The sequence below is a fragment of the Artemia franciscana genome, unplaced genomic scaffold (assembly GCF_032884065.1).
Source record: "Artemia franciscana unplaced genomic scaffold, ASM3288406v1 PGA_scaffold_171, whole genome shotgun sequence".
NCBI lineage: Eukaryota > Metazoa > Arthropoda > Branchiopoda > Anostraca > Artemiidae > Artemia > Artemia franciscana.
In genome coordinates this window covers 125,440-139,918 of record NW_027062640.1, presented here as the reverse complement: position 1 = coordinate 139,918, position 14,479 = coordinate 125,440, and the positions used below count along the sequence as shown (strand labels likewise).

The 14,479-nt window shown below is 34.4% G+C and overlaps 1 long non-coding RNA gene across 1 annotated transcript; it reads right to left on the bottom strand.

Annotated features, from left to right (window-relative positions):
- On the bottom strand, positions 1-6,639 carry LOC136041371 (uncharacterized). Its single transcript, XR_010621012.1, has 3 exons — positions 6,250-6,639; positions 4,711-4,776; positions 1-1,767 (listed from the first exon to the last, which is right to left on the bottom strand). It is a non-coding gene; the product is annotated as an uncharacterized LOC136041371 (long non-coding RNA).
- Positions 6,640-14,479: the final 7,840 nt, after the last annotated feature.

The window sequence follows — 14,479 nt, the reverse complement described above, 5'->3', positions numbered from 1 at the left end:
GTTTATACGTGACCGTATATTTAATTTAGTTTCTACAAGGATATCTAAGGTTTCTTGTTTTGTTTATTGTCTTAAAAATAAAAACCAAGATTTGAATTTGACTGTTAGATTAATTAAATCTTCAAAATTTAAGATCCCAAGTTATTATTTTGCCTAAATTATTTTGATATTTGGATTCAACTTGTTAATCATATCCGTATATAAAATCAGTACCAAAAGCCACATTAACTAAACCACTGTTGCCTAGTGATCTTCATTTTTCGCAAACAAATTAGTAAAACGATTAGCCAGTTTTATCTAGTCCAATTAGCCAGTTTCAGCTCTATCCAATTAGCCAGTTTTATCTAGTTCTTATTCCTATTACTTGCTTCCAATGTATTTGAGGGTACAAAGGTTCAGTTTCATCTCAGCTACAAAGAGAAACTTGCATGTAATAAAAGATTGTGAGAGTACAATCATCTTTTTAGTTCTTTTGTCACATCTGAAAATTAGTCCACCTTTTATTTGAAGAAAAGAACTGGGAAAACAGTTTTCTAAGACAAAAAAGGAAGTTTTATATAAAAATTGTTTCAGAGACCATGGTTATCTTCAGGGATGTGGAGTTACACAGTTCCACAAAATGATGTAATTTTATTTTTCATTTCTTTATTTCAATCTATTTTTTCTTTTTTTTTAATTCTATTTTTCATTTCTTTAAGTTTGGTTATGAAAAGCAACGGATATCTTTAGAGTGCCACAAATGACACAGTCTCGCCATTGATTTAGTAAAGAGGCTCAGCACTAACATGAGTGTTGGAAGTTAGGCATAAATTTATAGCATTAATCGGATGACGCTGCAGTTTTTAATCCGTAATGATCCAAATAATTAAAAAGGACAAGTTTAAAGAGTCTACAAAAACAAATATTTTCCTAAGTCTGTTCTACCTGCAACACCTTCAGCAGTGAGAGACTGGCACCTGTCATAGCTCAAACCTGACGAAGTCATTCTTACAAACTTGAGGGGAGAGTTGGCGGGGGGGGATATGACAATAAATACCTCCTGGATATACCTAGAGTTTCATACCTGGATAAAACATGAATTTCACCTTTGTTATTAAAATCCAATGTGACTGGTTATATTCTTCTAGCTAAATCGTTCTGAAGCAGAAAACCCCTAAAATAGATCCCTCAACTCATTTCTGAATTTTCCATATGAAACTCTTTATTTACATATTAATATATCTGATTTACATAATAATTACATCATTTGTAACACTCGCATATTATTACATATATTTACATACTATTTATATCTATTACATACACCTGGTATATATATTAATTTGTATAGAGAGATATACACTATAAAAGTGAATTGTGAAAACTATACAGAGATCTACAGATTTATGGCTTATTATCAGGTTTTCTCAAAAACAATATTTGCCCAACTACTTTCAAGACAATATTTGGAAACGTTCATATAAGACCACAAAAACAGTTCGGTAAACACCTGCACAAACAAGTTGTATCTTAAGATTAAGTCCCTTTGCCTAATTTTTGTTCCATAAAATATTAACTGATACCTTGGAATCTAAAATGACAAAAAAATATGAGATGTACCTTTATTGTCAGGACATGTGGCTTCCAATCCCAGGGTATCATATTCAAACTTATGTGGTCCTGAATTGCTGGGTAAAGAAAGGAAAGAAACATCTTCATGTTTCAGAGACAAGAGGTTTGGAATGCAAGAGGTCTTCACACTATCACCTGGTATAGCATCATCAACTTCTAAAACGAAATTTAAATCAAACGGACATAAAAAAATATTCAGAATTAAAGCTTACCAAATAAACCCAACTACTTTTTCTTTTAGTTATATTAAAAAATAAAAAATATAAAGACGTTACGTGTATATTCAACATACATTTATACATTAAATCAGATGTATATGCAGGTTTTTTTCACAAACGTTTTTAAAATCTGTGTCTTACAAAGCATAAGAAAACCTGAAACATTCAACAAAATTCAGAATTATTCAGAATTAAAGCTTACTAAACAAATCAAAATACTTTTTCTTTTAGTTATGTTCAAAAAAATAAACAGATGTTACATGTATATTCAATATATTTATATACATTTAATCAGATGTATTTTTTCTCAAATCGTTTTGACAATCTGCTTTTATAAAGCAAAAGACTGAAACGTTTAACGAAATTCATGGAAATCCATTAAATTAGCAGGTCTTGTATTAGCATAAATCAACAATAACAAGAGCTATCAATAAGAATCAATAGATAGCTATGAATAAGAATCAATAGATTCCATTAAAAGGAAAATCAGAGGCTTAATGTCAGTCGGGATTTAAACTAAGAGCTCTGAGACACAAGTTTGTTCTAAATATCAAAATTCATTAAGATCTGATGACCAACTCGTGAGTTAAAAATACCTGATTTTTTCTAAATTTTCCTCTCCTTGCAACCCCTCCCCCGGATGGTCAAATCGGGAAAAAACTTTCTCAAGTCAATTTGTGCAAGTCCCTGACATGCCTACCAATTTTCCTCATCCTAGCACATCCACAAGCACCAAACTCACCAAAGCACTGGACCCCCCCCCAAAAAAAAAACTCTTTCAAAGAGAGCAGATCCAGTCCGGCTACGTAAATCACGTATTTACGTTGTTTTGTTATTCTATCCACCAAGTTTCATCCCAATCTCTCCACTCTAAGCGTTTTCCAAGATTTCTGGTTTCCCCACCCACCTCCCCCCAGAGTAATCAGATCTGGTCAGGATTTACAATAAAAGCTCTGAGACACAAGTTCCTTCTAAATATCAAATTTCATTAAGATCTGGTAACACGTTCTTAAGTTAAAAATATTAAAATTTTTCTGAATTAACAACCCCCCCCCCAACTCCCCCAAAGAGAGCGGATTCCTTCCAATTATGTCAATCATGTATCTAAAACTTCTGCTTATTCTTCCCATCAAGTTTCATCCCAATCTTTCCACTTTGTGTTTTCCAAGATTTCTGTTTCCCCCTTCCAGCCTCCTATGCCCCCGGATCCAATTCAAAATGAAAATGGTGCATCTGAGACATAAGATCTTACTATATATCAACTTTCATTAAGATTTGATCACCCATTCGTAATATATAGAAACCTCAATTTTCATGTTTTCAAGTTTCCCCCTCCAACTCCCCCCAATGTCACCAAATCCGGACCAGATTTAAAACCAGAGCTTTGAAGCACAAGATCCTTCTAAATATCAAATTTCATAAGAATCTGGTCACCTATTTGTAAGTTACAAATGCCTCACATTTTCTAATTTTTCTATATTACCCCCCCCCCCCCCAACTCCCCCAAAGAGTGCGGATCCTTTTCGGTTATGTCAATCATGTATCTAGGACTTTTGCTTAGTTTTTCCACCAAGTATCATCCTGATCCCCCCACTCTAAGCCATTTTCAAGGTTTCTGGTCCCCACCCCCCAAATCCTCCTTATGACACTGGATCCAGTCAGGATTTACAATAATGATCTGAGTTACAAGGTCCTTATAAATATGAAATCTCATTAAGATCCTATCACTCCTTTGTAAGCTCAAAATATCTATTTTTTCAGAATTAACACCCCCCCCCCAACTCCCCCAAAGAGATCAGATCAATTCTGGTTATGTCAATCACATATCTAGGACCTGTGCTTATTTCTCTCACCAAGTTTCATCCCAATCCCTCCAACTCTAAGCGTTTTCCAAGATTGTAGGTCCCCCCCAAACTCCCCCAATGTCACTGGATCCAGTTGGGTTTTAAAATAAGAGCTCTGAGACACGATATTCTTCTAAATGTCAAATTTCATTACGATCCAATAACCCACTTGTCAGTTGAAAATCTTTAACTTTTCAAATTTTTCCAAATTAACTGTCCCCCACTCCCCCTCCAGATGGTTGAATCGGGAAGAATGACTATTTCTAATTTAATTTGGTCTGGTTCATGATATGCTTGCCAAATTTCATTGTCCTAGCTTATCTGGAAGTGCCTAAACTAGCAAAACCAGGACAGACAGACAGACCGACAGACAGACCAACAGAATTTGCAATTGCTATATGCCACTTGGTTAATACCAAGTGCCATAATTAATTGAGAAAAAAAAATGACGACTCAATAATTAAACAAAGATAAAGAAAATAAATATTTTTAATCAAACAAAACAAGAACTTTTCTGAGTTAGACATACCCAATATACCAATAAATTGGGGTTTTCTGCATCAAGCGGAATAGTTCTCAAAATGTAAAAAAAAAACAAATGCAGCCTCCCAAAGTTAAGCAGCTGAATTCAACTAACTGTATCCCTCTCTTACATATTTTTAGCTTAATATTCCCATCTGAGTTCAATATTACCTGTATTATATTTATAAAAGATCTTGTTGCCTCATTAATACCACACTTTTGTGGTAGCATTTTGCTCATCATACCTAAACACAAGAGAGAGTGAGAGAAAATTATTCTTGCCAGATGATTAATTGAGTTTATATGTGTAGAAAAAACACAGTTAATGTTTCACAAAATTGCCACTGTTTGTAATGTTTCAGCTCTTAATGGTAAGATCCAAGTGCATATGCTGATACACTTTTTTATACTTAGTACCACTTAATGAGTAAGAAGGATAAAAAGTGAAAATTATTTTCTAGAGCAAAGCAGATTTCATTTTACTCTGTTACATAGAATATAACTACATAACTTACCTTTTTTGATTAAAAAACCCTCAGAAGTTGTGATGAGTTCAGCCATATTCAGAATTTGAGGCAAATCTATAAAAGATTGTGGAATCAAGTTAATGTAATTTTGAAAGGAATAATACTATGATCAATACTTGAATACACTGATCAGATTTTATTAAAGAAACTAGTTGGAGAAGTCTCTGAAAAAACAAAAGCTCTAATGATTGATGAATAATAATGACTTTTAACCATTGTAGTCACAACTGTCAGCTTATCATAACACAGTTAAAAGAATGGGTTCAAATCCTTAAACAGTCAAGAGCATTGGAAATGTGATGAGTTTTGTTTTGTTTTTTAAAGGAGAGAGAGCTAAAATTCTAAAATTGTCTTTCTGATATAACTCTATTTAAAGTGTACTTTTGAAGCACTTTTAGAGCTCTTAAAATGACAAATTTTCAATAAAAGTATGAGTTATTGGTTGTTTAAGACAAAATAATACTACATTTTCTCATTGCCAAAATTATTTATAGTTAAATTAGGTCAAAAAGTGTTTAAATTTGAATTTGTGATAGGCTAGCAGCAACAATTATATCTGTAAAGAGCATAAAAAAAGGCATCAAGTGGTATACTCACTTTATTGGTAAGTCAATTATATGAACTGTGATACATTTACCCAACATGTCTAGATATATATAAATAAAATTAAAAAAAACTAAAAAATTTAGATAAATCAAATAAATCATACACAAAATACAATAAAGACACAAAACTTATAGAACATTATGCAGTGTATTTTTTAAATACTTAAGCCAACTTAAATACTGTATCCCTATACAGCCTTTCTATGGGACCACTTAGGGGACTTGCACAACTTAGAATTGTACTCATTGCAAAATGCTTCAGGATTAAACTTTGAAGTACATTTCTTTGTACATCATATTTTCTACACTTCATTAGCCTATGTCTAACCCATCTAACTCATTCCAAATATCAAAGAAAGGAGAACTAACTCTGCCCTTTTTATGCAAAACTGAATGAGTTTTTGCATGACCTGTCCATAATCTAAAAATAGTAGCAGCAACAGATCCAATATCATGTACCAGTCCATCAGATGGTAGCCTATAATCATAAAGGACTATCATTGGGTTTGCACAATTTCTAATATTGCATATTCAATACTATCCCTATCACATAATACTTGATAAATACACGTTATATATTTAGTTTGTGTGGGTTTCAGAATAATACTCAGGCCATTTAGAATACCCCACTTGGCAATATTATCAGAAGATTCAAGTTCAGCAATTTGAACATGCTTTAATCTTGCTGTCTTTAATCTTGATGGATTGACTGCCCTTTGTACCATAGTATCATACATCATACCGAGAATTTCACTCCATAAACATATAAATGGGTAAACATTCAGCTCAAATAATCCGATGTTTATTATCTTAACTTTTGCGCTCGTTTTCTTAATCTGGGGATGAAGGGGCTACACAAAGATTTGTGGAACTGTGTAGCCTTATCTTAGCAGCGAATTTATGAAAAGGACAGCTTAAATACTTTTTCTATCTTCAACTTATATCCATTTTGCGTCTTTGCGTCACCCATCCTTGATAAAATTCTTCCCGAGTCTAAGTTCGAATGCAATAGGGAGAGGACTCTCACGGCGAGTTCTGCCAGAGCTGGAAAAACTTTCTTCAGTGAAGTTCTTTAGTTCGATTATTCTTCTCACGTTCATGAGTTCACTATCAAACAATCGGTTCACTAGACTACATACACATAGTTACAAAATAGTTGTTCTTTCGATTCTAAGGGCTATCTTAGCATTGACAAATTGAAGGGAGGCATAGTCAAGAGGCAAGATCGTGTAGAGGCATAATCTTACGAGAATTATTTCAGCATATGTGTTGCTGTGGTAACACAAAAACCTGAACACTCTTTGGAAAGTGCTCACGTCCTCGGAAGTTACTTTATCTCTTTGTATTGATTTCACGAGATATTACACACATTTTGATGAGCTTTTCAAAAACTAATACCAGCTAGGAGTATTTTCGGCTCTTAATAAAAAGCACCACAGCTAAAATTCTCAATGGTCAGCAGCAAACATATAACATTCCACTTAACCCAAAAATATATCATCTTAAATCACGCGTATTTAATTTCAGATATCTTTAGCACGTTTTTTTCCAAAGATACCATAAGATCATAACTACAAAAATTCCGACGGTTGATTACACCGTTGGTTCATCAGGAGTTTTACTTTAATTTAGTCAAATAGTCATTTCCGGTGTTTGTTTTATTTTCAGATGTGATGATACAGGTTTTTCTACTTTTTCTTAGATTATTCTTTTTTTAGGGAGGAATATACCTGGATGCTTTGCTTTCCCAATTGTCCTACATTCTGATTAATTATACTAATTCTTGGAACATTGATTAACGCAAACTACCATCAATGTGAAGTCGTGAATGTTTAAGAAGTTAAGACACGTCACCAATTTTTCTCGGGCGGCTTCATGTCAGTTAAATTTTCTTATTAGTGAGGAGTTTCAAATCTATTTAAAATATTCTGAGAGACATGTCATTCAAACTCAAAGAAACAGACATGTCTTTTAAAGCATTTTATATCTCCAAGGGCATGTGCTACTTTCGGATAAATGGTAGTCTTGACTTTGCTCCGTGTTTGTGTTATCGTGACACCGTTCGTTGTACTCAATTAAAGAAAGCAATCATAGTATAATACCCTTAAAACCAATGTGTAATACAATAGTTAAGCAAGCATCTGTTCTTTGTGTGCTGTAGAATACAGAAAAACTTCAAACTAGGTTCATTTGGGGAAAGAGAAAGAAAAACAACAGAGATCTACTATTTACATTTCACTTATTGCATTTAAATTACACCCAGTTTGGATGCTTTAACTATGACATAATTTGAACAATGAAAGCCGCAATGAATAAAAATGAAAGTTGAATCTGCTTAATATCTTCCTGGTAATAGGCAGGAGTGTCACAACGGGGAGGTGGACCCAAAATTTTGAAATTTGGTGACAAATTTGAACTATAATTCAAAAATTGAACTAAATAATAAATAAAAAAAAAAACAAGTTTCAACATTGGGATCCCAGGGTCAAAATTTAAATCCGATTTCAATATAAATTCCAAGGCCCCATACTACAGGTCCCAAATTAAAAGGCACAACTTGTAAATTCTGTGAAGGAGCCCTTAGTGAAACGTCTAGCTATTAAATGTACCTAAGGCTGAATCAAAATCGCACCGAAAATTAAAAAAAGGTTATATATTTATTAGAATTTAATACTAAATTTTTATTTCATTCCCTCTCTTTTTTTCCGAAATCCCAGCAAATTTTGGGTAGCCTCTATATTAAAAAAAAACTCGTAAACGCGAAAATTCGAAACAAATTAAAGCTATCATGGCTCAGAGGAACATACCCGGATGCTGTGGTTTCCCAATTATGTTACATTTCGCATAATTATACTACGTCTGGCACCATTGATTAACACAAATTACCAGAATGTGAATTCGTGAATTCGGAGGGCAGGCTACCAATCTTCCTACGGCATGATACTGGTTGATTCCAACCTTTTTTATTAGGAAGGAGTTTCAAATCTGTCCAGAACATTCCGAAGAAGATGTTTCTCAAATTTAAATAAACAGACAAGTCTTTTAAAGACCTTTAGAACTCAATAAGGAACGTGCTCCTTTAGATAAACGATAGCATTCACCTCCCTCCGTATTTGTCTTTTCGTAAAACCTATTATTGTACTCAATAAAACCCAGCAATTTCAGAACAATAACTTTAAACCCAATGGGTATCACAATAACAAAGAAAACTTTTGTGCTCTGTACTCAGTAGAACAAATAAGAAGTTCCAACTCTGTTCATTTGGGGGGGGGGTGAGTACTTCTTACAAGTACCTTAAAGCATTTAAATTAGACCCAGATTGGAGGGCTTAACAAGGAAAAAATTGAAACAATAGAAGCCACAATTAAAGTAAATGCAAGTTTATTTCGCTTTATGTTTTCCTGTTAATGGGCAGGGGTATCACAACGGGGAGGGGCAGCAACTCACACTTTTTATATTTGGTGGCATCTGGACCTTGGAAAATAGGCACAATTTAAACTAAGAAAGTAAAATCTGTTTCTTTTTAAAAACGTTATTCGCTTACCGCATTTACAGCTTTTGCATTGGTTTGACTTATTTTATTTTTCATCTTTTTTAGCAAAGTTGAAGAGTGAACGATGAAATAAGTAAGATATGGCCTTGGTTGCAATAGTTTAAGAATATACTTTCAACTCATGGCTTCTAGAATGTATTCTTGGCTTAGATTCGTTGATCTGAACTTAAGTTTTCACCTGGGTTTTAAATAAAATAACAAAAGAAGGTATTGACCCCCCCCCCGGTTTAGCAAACCAAAAAAGATCATTAACAAAAAAATTTAAACAAAAAAGGTCATTCGAATACATTTTTGCATTGGGGTTTTCTTGACACAAGGTTCAAAAACAACGAATAAACATTTCCAGTCGACTTGAGACCCAAGTCCTTGACTCTTTTTGGCCTCAGTGGCAAAAATATACAGTATGTAGGCTCTTTTCAAGCGAAATACAATACTAAATTTTGACCCGAAATTTTGGTCCGCTTAGCAAAGGAATGTATTGCTATAAGTTTGAAGCGTCTCTGATTTCTTTTATTTTTAAACCGAAAATTAAGTCAAATCATTTTAAAAAATTAAGGTTAAATCAGACATTTTTAGATAATTTTTGTTTTTATTTGGGGGGGACGATACTTATTCCCTCACTACTTTTTTTGAGCATGACATGACATTTTGTGTGCATGACAGTCCTGAAGCACGTCAAACTTGTCAGTGAAAGTCCAGACCGTATTTTTAAAGACTGTTGCAGTTGGAGTTCCAAAGCCAATGGAAGACTTTTTTTCTTACTTTAAATCCCTATTCAAGGCTTCAAGGACAATTATTTCAGACCCGAAAAACAAGTATTTCCAACTTTGTTTTAGAAAAAAAAATTAATTAGCCCATTTTCAGGCCCCATTTACCCCTCAGTTAGTCCACCAGGCTAGTAAACAAACCAAATGTCTCGAGACTTTCAAGAAAATTCAGAAAAAAAAGTATTTTAGCTCAAGTTGAGACAGAAAGGGGTTAAAAATCTGCATCGTAGCTAATTATTATTTTGTTTAAAGTAGGAAAAAGAAAACTTTTTCCGAGATTTGACAAATGCAATTTCCCAAAATAGATAAGGATTTTGTGTCATTTGGAAAATAATTTACGGACAAACCATGGTGTTTTCAGTTCGTTTTCGTACGTTTGGGTTTTCTTGGCCCTGGGAAAGAAAGTGGTTGAAAAATACCGTTTAACTGAAAAAAAAAGCAGATTCATTTGACATGATTCATTCATTTTTCGATACTTTTAAAAACACATTAATAAAATTTTGGCATGGGCCACGTCAAAACTTAAGATATCTTGGGAGAGTATTAGGACGTTATACAGAGTGTTCTTGCTTAAATCACCGGCACTAGTATGTATATCACACCTCTATTCTGCTAATATTGCTTAAAATATCTGTGAAAAGAAACATACACAGATTTAAATAAAGTTAAAATACAGAAATAAATAAGTAGATAAAAAAGTCAATACAATAAAAATAGAATTTAATGCAATTACTGCAATTAAAACATTTATAAATGGAAACATTAATACGAAATAGAAGATCAATACAATGAATATAAAAGTCAATACATTATAACATAAAAAAAAATCAGAGAATGTTATGCAGATTACAACACTTTATATACTTAGTCAACAACAGCATAGTCTTTCTATGGACCCACTCAGGGGACTTAGCCTGACCTTGGATTACTCTCATTGTAAAAGCACCAAAATACTTTATAATTTGGTTTCTGAAAAAATTTCTTTGAGCTTCATATTTTGAACACTTCATGAGAATATGCCTAACATCATCACACTCATTACACATATCACAGAAGGGCGAGCTAACTCTCCCCCACTTATGTAAAACTGAGCGGGTTTTGGCATGACGTGTCCTCAATTTAAAAACAGTAACAGCAACAGATCTAACATCATGCACAAGTTCATCAGGTGGTCCTTATAATCATAAATTTCTAAAATTGGATTTATACAGCTTCTAATAAAATTATTGGTCTCTATCACATAACACCTTATAAATACATGTAAAACATTTATTTTGAGTGGATTTTTCGCTTATAATCTGACCATTTAAAATACCCCACTTTGCCATTATATCAGCAGATTCATTTCCTGCAATTCCCACATGTGATGGGACCCAGACTAGAAATATATTATTTCCCACAAGCTCTAAAGACCTAACTATTTGGTGGATATTACAAACTAATTCACGAATAGGTTCATACTGATTTATCCGGTACTTAAGGGCTGATACTGAGTCAGAACATATCATCCAACTCCGGGCATACCCATATAATTTAAAAAATTCCAATGCCTTATATATATATAGCAATCACTCAATTGAAAAAAAAATAGACAGGCTGTTTGTTTTAATGTTTTAAAAACTCATTTTATGATGTTTAGTCGGACAGAAAGTGCAGATGATGTAAGTGGAAAAATATTTCTTGGTAATAGGCCATTGAAACAAGTAGTTGTGGTGAGATACCTTGGTATCCGCCTTGATCAAACTCTGAGTTGGAAATCAGATAGTGATCAGGTGGCAGCTAAGGTATCTAGAGGGCTTGGTCTGATTCGGCGTCGGAGAAAAATCAGTTACCCTGTTCTGCCTTTTTAACTCTTTATCATTCCATTGTGATGCCTTATATTTCTTATGGTTGTGTGATATGGACTACAAGTTCAGGTTTTACAAAATAAAGTTATTAGACTATTAGGAAATTATGTCCACAGTGAAAATGATACAGGTAATTGTTATAAGAAATTCATGATTCTTAAATGTTAGCCAACTTCATGATTATCAACTTTCTATTTTTGTATTTCATAGTAATTATGGTTTGTCCCCTGAAATTTTTTGTCAAATGTTTGCAAGGAATTCTTCATACCACACTTATGAGACTAAAAATATGGATGATTTGGTAGATGAGTGTTGCAGCTCTCAGAGAGCAAGTTTTAGTTCCAATTTTGCTGGACCAGTACTATGGAATTCAGTCCCAACGAGCATAAGGTTATCAGTAAATGTTTGCCAGTTAAAGAGTAGACTGAAGAACCACCTTCTGGGAAGAGATTAAGTAAATAATATAAATGGTATGGCTTATAATCTTTTTTTTTACGTAGGATTTTTTTCTTCTCTGTCTCTCCTTTTCTTCATTTTCCTTCAGTTTTCTTTTCCCACATTTTCGTCTCATTCCATTTCATTTTTTTGTTAATGTTGTTCATTGAATGTTTATCAGCCACTACCAAAAAGTCTTTGACTTTTTAAAGTGACAGACGTGGTTCTTTTGTATATTGACGATACGTATAATAAAACTGTCTCATTGCATGTCTGTCTAATGCCCTTTCCTAGAGTCAAAAATGATAGGAGGGCAACTAGCCCCCAAGCCCTTTACCCCTAATACATGCGATAAAACTTTTGAGGTAGCAATTTTGTTAAAAATAGATCAAGATCATATAAAAAAAACTCTGGGGTCGCCAAAACCCCCCCAGGGCCCGGGGGCAAGCGTTGTAAATTAAGCCCTAAGAGCAAATAGAGTTTTTATAGAAGGGATACTCGTATGAACTTCAAAGAGGACTCATTTGATTGGATATTAAAAGTTCTAGTTCACTTTTCACAGTCTAAAGTGATCGAACGGCAACTGCCCCCCCCCTCTTCTATGCCCTTTTCCCCAAATAAATCCGATAAAAATTTTAAGATGCTATTTTGTTAAAAATAGTTCGAACATCATATAATAAAAACTCTGGTGTTTAAACATGTCCTCAGGGTCCGGGGGTAGGCTTTGTAAGTTATGCCCTTGGGGCAAATATGGTTCTTATTGAAGGGATGCTTGTATAAGCTTCAAAGAGGGCTCATGTTTTTGGAAATTGAAAGTTATAGTTAACTTTAAAGAGTTAAAAGTGATTGGAGGACAACTTATCTCCGCCTTCATGCCCTCCCCCCCCAAATGCATCAGATAAATAATTTAGGATAGCCATTTTGTTAAGCTTAGTTCAAAGGGTCAGATAAAAAAATTCCAGTGACCATACAACCACCCAGGGCCCGGACAGGTGTTGTAAGTTATGCCCTGGGAGTGTATAGATGGTTCTTGTGGGAGGGATGATGGTAAAAACTTCAGAGAAGCTCACTTGTTTGTAAAGTGAAAGTTATAGTCAATTTTTAAAGAGTAAAAAAAGACCAGAGGGAAACTAGCTCCCCCTTCCACCACAACTCATTTTCCTCAAACCCATCCGATAAGAGCTTTGAGATAGCCAGTTTTTATAGTTCAAAGATTATATAACGAAAAATACAGGATCAACACAATCCCTCAGAGCCCAGGGGCAGGCGCCCAGTTTTTAAGAGTAAAAAGAGATCGGAGGGTAACTAGACCCACCCATGCCCATTCTTCCCCAAATGGATCCGATAAAAATTTTAAGATAGTGATTTTTATTAACATAGTCATTGATAGTCATTTGTTCAGATAAAAAAAAATCCGGTGTCGACACAATTGCCCCGGGCCCGGGGGCAAGTGTTGTAAGTTATGCCCAGGGAGCATATATAGTCTTTATGGAAGGCATCCTCAAATAAAATTCAGAGAGAGCTCATTTGAATGGAAATTGTAAGTTCTATTTCACTTTTTAAGATTCAAAAGAGATGGGAGGGCAACTAGTCCCCCAACGCCCTTTTTACCCCAAACCCAACCGATACAAATTTTGAGACAGCCATTTTTTCTTAAATACTTCAAAGGTCAGAGAACAAAACTCTGGTGTCGACACAACCCACCAGGGACCGGTGGGCGGGCGTTGAGCTCTGGTGGCAAATATGGGTTTTACAGAAGGGATGCTCATATAAACTTCAGATAGGGCTTATTTGAATGGAAATTAAAAGTTCAATTTCGTTTTTTTCCAGATTCAGAAAACATCGGAGGGCAGCTAGCACCTCCCCTCCCATGCCTTTTTTCCCAAATGCAGGAGATAAAAATTTTGAGATAACCATTTTGTTAAAAATAGCTCAAAGGTCAGATAACAAAAACTTCAGCGTCGTCACGACCCTACAGAACTCGGGGGCAGACGTTTTACATAGGCCCAGGGGGCATATATGGTTCTTATTGAAGGGATACTCGTATGAACTTCACAAACGGCTCATGTAATTGGAAACTGAAAGTTGAAGTTCACTTTAAAGAGTCAAATGTGATCGGAAGGCACCTAGCCTCCGCGCCACATCCTTTTTATATGGCTCATATATGGCATATATGGTTCATATGGAAGGGATGCTCGTAAAAACTTCAGAGAGGGCTCATTCATTTGGAAAGTGAAAGGTCTAGTTCAATTTTTAGGAGTCAAAAGAGATCAGAGGACAACTAGTCTCCCTACCCGACCACACCCTTTTTCTCCAAATGCATCAGATTTTTTTTTTTTGGAAATAGCCATTTTGCTAAAAATGGTAAAAAGGCAGATAGCAACGCTATAGCATTGCCTATAGCAAAGGCTATACGACTCCAATGTTTTATTATTTATTGTTCCTGAAGGCACTTCAAATGGAAGGTGTCGTCACATAAACTTTGAAGGAGGCTCATTCAACTGGTAATCAGAACTTTTAGTGCCCTTTTTAAGAGTTAAAAGTGATCAG